The sequence below is a fragment of the Formica exsecta genome, unplaced genomic scaffold (genome assembly GCF_003651465.1).
Source record: "Formica exsecta isolate Colony F162 unplaced genomic scaffold, ASM365146v1 scaffold465, whole genome shotgun sequence".
Lineage (NCBI taxonomy): Eukaryota > Metazoa > Arthropoda > Insecta > Hymenoptera > Formicidae > Formica > Formica exsecta.
The window spans coordinates 1,420,405-1,426,958 of record NW_021851887.1 but is presented as its reverse complement, the minus strand read 5'-3'; the positions used below and the strand labels follow the sequence as shown (position 1 = coordinate 1,426,958).

Here is a 6,554-nt window from a genome sequence, read left to right as displayed (position 1 = left end):
AAAAATATATTCTTTATAAAAGGTCAATATTAACATATTAATATGATTGTAATAATATGAATTTTTAAATACAACATTCCAACATTTTCTTATATGTTGAAATATAAAACTATGAGAATTAATTCGAATAAAACAATTTTTTATATATATAAAGAAATACATAATTCTCGATGATTTTATTTGAATCTCACTGTACGTGCAAATGTATTAAGGAATCTTCTCACGATCATTCATAATTTTTACCTTTATGGATAACGAGACAATACACGCGGATAACGCATAAATAAATCATTTAAAAATTCGGTTAAATTATTAGAAATCGATTGGAAAGGAATGGCAACTTTTTGATTAGGATGGGAGAAGATGGACGGTGCGTGTGCGTGTTGTGTGGAATAGATCAATGTTGTTTATCGTTGACCTGTGGAGAACGCCGGTGTTCGGCGACGAGCGCGTTGTCCAGGACAATGTGGATTCGCGGCGGCTCGCCGCGAAAACGAGGTCACGTTCCTCGAATTCCGACGGATCGAATGGCTTATCGCGAAACGATCGAAAAAGCGGATTTCCCCGTTTCGGGCGTTCCTGGTATCATTTCTTGATTCGTGGTTTCTCTCCACGGGGCGGATCGATCGCGAGTGCGTCACTTAACCTCAAATTTGCCGCATAGGATGCCGGTACACGCGCGCGTGCAACCAAGATCACGCGACTCTCGCCGTGTATCTCGCGGACGCTGCACACACCGTATACGCGGGTATTGTCACACGGGTTACACCCACCTGTTATTTTTCGTTGTCCTCTTCCTCACCCTCTCGCGACGTTCTCCCACGTCCCTGCCCACTTCCGTTCGACCCTTCGTTTTCGAGCACCAGACAGCCGGCAGCAGATCGTCGGCGACTATGTAATCTCCCAGCAGCAACAACGACAACAGCAATACCACACGATTATCGTCGTCCCTCCTCCTGTCACCTGACCGCGCACATAAACGCGCGGCACGCGACGCACCACCTTTCGCGCTCGAGAACGGCAAGCGCGGAGGCAACAACCTCGGTAGCTCTTCTTGTTCTTCCGTGATCGTCGTTACTTCCCTTCGGCGGTCGATGATCGGTTTCCTTCCTTCCTTCCCGCGCGGTTGCGTCTCGCGTGATGAAGTACGCTACGATCGAGCGAATAACGCGAGAGGCGTGTATATCGTCACTTCGCACCGTCGTGGCTCGGTAAGCTCGAGTAAGCTCGTCCCGCCTTGATCGCAAGTTTTCTTGTCACTGTTGGGCGGCGACGGCGGCGGCGGCGGCGGCGGCAGCAACGGCAGCAACACCAGCAGCAGCAGCAGCGGCAGCGGTAACACGGCACTATCACAATCACGATATCGCCATCAGTACGAACTCCTACTTCCCCGACGGCGGCGGCGGCGGCGGCGGCGGCGGCGGCAGCAACACCAGCAGCAGCAGCAGCGGCAGCGGTAACACGGCACTATCACAATCACGATATCGCCATCAGTACGAACTACAAGGCACCCTACTTCCCACGCCGATGTTGCGGCGCTGGCGTGTAGCCCGGTGGTAGTCTGGCCGTACCGATGTAACCGGTTGTGTGTCGAGAGTCTATTCTTCTCTCGAACGTAGGGCAAGGCCCGCCACCTTGCAATTTACTCTTACCACCCGGTACTCCGTTCTTTCCACTTCCAGTACTGTCCCTCGGTGCTCCCACCCCCGACGGCAACGCTCCCCCTCACTGTCACTCCCTCCCGCGTGCGCGTCGCCCGACCCTCGGAAATTCTGAAAGCGGTTCGCGCCTGTGCAACGCGGGGGTGGCGAGGGACCGAAAATCGAGGTGAAAGGAAACTCCGCGGATCCAGCCTAAGGGTCTCTCCTAGGGCTGATGCGTGTCGGCTGTGCCCCCTCGCGTGTGCGTCCTGCGAGCGCGAAAAATTGATAACCGCGCGCGCGTACGCACCCACGCACGCACACACACATACAAAACACATATACATATATATATATATATACACGTGCATATATATATATATACATATATACATACACGCGTGTATACGTGCATGGATTCGTGACGTATCGCCAATATTTTTATTGCCTCGGGCGATTGCCTTTTCCCTCTGCGCGTCGTCGCGACCCTCTCATCGCCAATTCGGGAAGAAAGACCATCCGCGGCGCGCAAAACGGTAACTCGGATCGCGTTCCTTCATCGGAATAAGTGACGGTTTGATCGCGCGGCTACTTCCTCAAGTGACATACTTTTGTTTTCGTGAGAGAAGAATAACTCTCATCGGTGAGCTGCTGGCTGCGGAAGGAAAACTGTGTGATTTATCTTCGAGGAGGATAGTGTGATTATTCTCGAGTGTACGCGACAACCTGCGAGCGCAAGGGAGTTATGCGAGTGTGACATGCCAGTGTATCATCGTCGGGTGAAGTGACCATTAATAGCAGGTGTGATCAAAGACTCGCGTCGTTTTTGTCGTATGCGGCATTAGCTAGCGCGATCGCGAAGTGCGTAGTGACTGGCCTACGACGAGTGGTCTTGCCGCTGTATCGCACGATCATTAGAGACCATCCGGAGGATCGAACCGATGCGAGGGACATCATGTGTCCCCAATTGCAGCCCTCGTTAGAGGGTTGAATCGGCGATTCCGGTGTCGCGCGATCGGCCGACACGGATCCGCGGGTGTTGTGCACGACGTGCTCGTCGGCGATCGTCCGCCCGAGAACATCCCTGCCGTGACGCGAGGTGATCTCGCCGAGGACCAACCGTGTACCACATTCCCGCGCTGCAAGTGAGTCCTAATTCACTGCATTTTCACGATTCTCGATAGCAACGTAGCATATTATGCCTCTTGCCTCTCCTATTTGAATTACGCAATTACGGATTCAAGTCGGTAGTTACATGCTGAAGAGAAATGAAATTGATGGAAATCTCGAGAGCTATCAAATAAATAGATTCGCATAATATTATTCACAATATTTCTATCAATTTTTGATAGTACTTGTCGTGACTTATGTGAAATCCAAATATAGGTCAGAGTATTTTGTGTTAAATATGTTATCTCTTTCATTAAATTTAGTAGATTGACGAACAGATCCTTTTCCATAGAGTGTAGAGAATTGTATTTGTTTTTAATCAATTTGAAATCGCTTTTCGTGGAACAAAAATATTAAAGCACAAATAGTTTCAGAATCGTGCGCGATTAAAATTGAACTAACTGTGATTTTATAAAATTTTTTATTTTTTTATAAAAAAAGAGTCAGCTTCGAGTCCATTAAAGGATGCATGCATATGTAGATGTGTAATGGCGGTAATTTTAGAACACTGCATATTATTATTCTTGGATGTGATATATTTGAAAAAAAAATCTTTTTCCAAGATTGCAATTTTTTAAACAATTTTATACTATCAAAGTTTAAATATAATTTTGATCATAAAAATATATATAACCAATGTAAAAATATTAATTCATTTCGCTAAAATAAACTATAACATTGCATGATATAAAAAAAGTATTATACGCGGTTTTTCTATAAGAAATAATAGAAATAAGAGAGAGACATACATATTTTCTGTATATATTTAAAGTAAGTACAACTGATAAAGTCGTGAATAGATTGTAGAAGAGCATAATGAAATTGTGGAAACTAATCTTAACAAATATTAATATTTAATCGATGTAAAGCCAAGAGCCATCAATTTCAGTTCTATTTCAACCGTTAAGTGATGGCGCGAATTTTGTTAACTCCCATGGCACCGTAAGAAATTTTATCATTCGCGATTTCATCGTAAAACTATTAAGCCTCGGGAACCATCTAGTGCCACGACATTTCATATAAAACTCGTAATCGCGTAAAGTGTTTCAGAAGTTGCGGTTATTCAATCATAAGCACATTAGATCTTTGCCACTTTGTCCACTCCCCGTTAAAAAGTCCTCGACACCCTTATCCGCTTTGCAGAGCGATTTGTCACGATTAAAATCTTGAAAGGAATTTCCATCGTGTCCAATTCGGGTCACTACAAACCCGATCAAACTTTAGAGTCTCTACAGATTTCTGAGCATCGGCGAATTACAAAGCTTTCTGTCGATGCGCGCTGCATTCTCAAAGCTTCTGCAATCACGTCAATCGTTTTTGTATCGTGAAATACATCGAATTGTAGACGTTAATCTTTTCAATTGTCAATGCCAGATTATCGACATTCAGTGTTGTTGTTATTTAAACAGATGCAATAATTTTTTACAGTTTTCATGTCAAAGGTTTCATTTCTTATGCTTTTTTTAAATATATATACAATCAGATTATATATATATAATTTTAAATATGACAGAATTTTAATTAGCACAAACACATGATATGTAAATTATACAAGATATAGATTTGTGTGAAAAGCTTGTTAATTTCTCAGAAGTCAAGGCCACTTAGATTGCTATAAATCTTGACTATGCGAGTGGATAAGCCTCTAACACGGCGCATGACGTGCCATTGATCATCGCACTGGCATTGCTCGCGTGGTTAAAGTCTTAATGTTTCCCTGGTGCTGCGTTGATTTTACTGTTATTAATCCGATATGCGCGCACATGAGGCGGCGAGATAAGCAGTACGATTATTAGTCTCCGACCGATTATAACTGATTGTTTCTTCTCTACAATGGGACAATTTATCTAAAATAATTCGAAAACAAATAACAATACCTATGCATGTTATTTATTTTTAGGGCAAACCTATTTTTCACATCGTTGCAAAAATTCACATTTTAATCCAATATTTTAGCTACCGTTTACTCTTTAGATAGAACAGTTTAATAAATTATATGTCAGCTATTTTGATATTTTCATAAATTAGAAGTATAATATTTTTTGCCATTTCTGTGTTTCTATGAAATGTATTATAATTAAAATCAAAACTCATGGAATGCTATATAATAATATTATAAACTTGGTATTACATACGTGGTTTGTATGCTATTTTATTTTGAAAATAAAACTTTGAAACATTAAAATATATTTTAATTAATGTTGCAAAACTACTAATATCATACGGCTTTCTGTAAATCTTAAATTATGAAAAATATCCTCTTGCAGATTTAAAATACATATTTGCTTTATTATTTCTTTCACATTATTCAGTGCAAGTCATTAAAATTCTGCGGACAATATCTAAGCTCAAAGTGTCTACCAAATATACGAGTGGCGCAAGACGTGCATTACGAAAGGAGTTCACTTCGGCTGCTCAACTTAACCGCATCGTCCTTTGATGCGCCCTATGTTCTTAATTTAATTTATTATACTATCTGTCACGATTGTGTGGAGTTTCCAGGTATAGCGCCTCGTGAATCAGGTCACTATAAATTTCGGCCCTACGAGCAGAGTAAGCTTTCGTACCGCTGTGTGATATGCCATTGATCATAGCGTAGACACGTAGCTCGTCGCGTAGAGCTTGAGAGCTTGAGGCTCTTCGACGTAGTTACGTTAATTTTACGAGCCGCCCCAGTTTTCCGCCCCCTTGGCGTTTTGCTCTTCTAGGCAACGTCGTCAGGAAATTACGTGCGGCGGTATGTCGACAAGTGATCTTCTCTTCTTCTACGCTTCTCTCCGTCTCTCTCTCTCTCTCTCTCTCTTTCTCTCTCACTCTCTCTCTCTATATGTACTTCAACTTGACTCTGTTAATCGATATAATATACCACAGAGTGCGTGTTAACTTAAAAAGTGATTACCACTTTTTATAATCCGTAATTTTCTTTGATGTGTGTTTACACGATGTCTTTTAGAATGCTTTTGTCATGTATGTATATATATATATATATATATCTTCTCTTTCTGATTATTTTAGAATATTTTACAAATATATAATCGCGTTTTCCTTTTCTCTCCTATAGCATTCCATGACAGATAATCTTTCTGCTAATATATTTATTTGCATCAATTATATTATATATACACGTCATATATGCATGTTCTGTACATATATACTTATGTGTATGATATATAATAAATTATATTATTAGTGTAACATATCATTTAATTTATCTTTCACCTTCTGTTTTATTATATCATTTTGTGATATAATAGAAAGCATGTGGAAGCTATAGACAATATTTATCATTCATATTATATTTGAATATGTACTTTTGATATTGATATGCAGTATACACATAGAGAGATAAAGATGTACGCGATAGCTATTTAACGTATGAAAATAACGCATTACGCAGACACATACACGGAAAAAAAAATTTTCGCTACCATAGCTAATCATGGTTTGCAAAATAAATTTCTAAACTACAGCAAAACGGTTTGCTGTTGCACTTAATAAATAGGTATCACAGCTAAGATGTTTGCTGTTGCACCTAATAAATAGGTGTCACAGCTAAGATGTTCGCTGTCCATATATTACGACTGAAATCTAGTTACTACACGCAGTTTTTAGCTACGGCAGCTAATTTTTTTTTCCGTGTGTGCAGATAGAGCGGACCAAACTGAGTCGGAAAATCCTCTATCATTTTTTTTTTATAACGCTTAATAAAGGAGTTATTATTGAGTAAAGTCTGGCCAATCAGCG

General features: G+C 41.0%; 1 protein-coding gene and 1 long non-coding RNA gene across 2 annotated transcripts in view; one reads left to right on the top strand and one right to left on the bottom strand.

Annotated features, from left to right (window-relative positions):
* The window catches only part of LOC115241077, an 86,137-nt gene that overhangs the window by 39,464 nt on the left and 40,119 nt on the right, over positions 1-6,554 (bottom strand). The window lies entirely within an intron of this gene.
* LOC115241073 (hemicentin-1) overlaps positions 1,778-6,554 on the top strand; it is a 268,711-nt gene continuing 263,934 nt past the window's right edge. The window contains exon 1 of the mRNA XM_029816623.1: positions 1,778-2,785. The gene's annotated coding sequence lies outside the window, so the exon portion shown is untranslated. The remainder of the gene's footprint in view (positions 2,786-6,554) is intronic.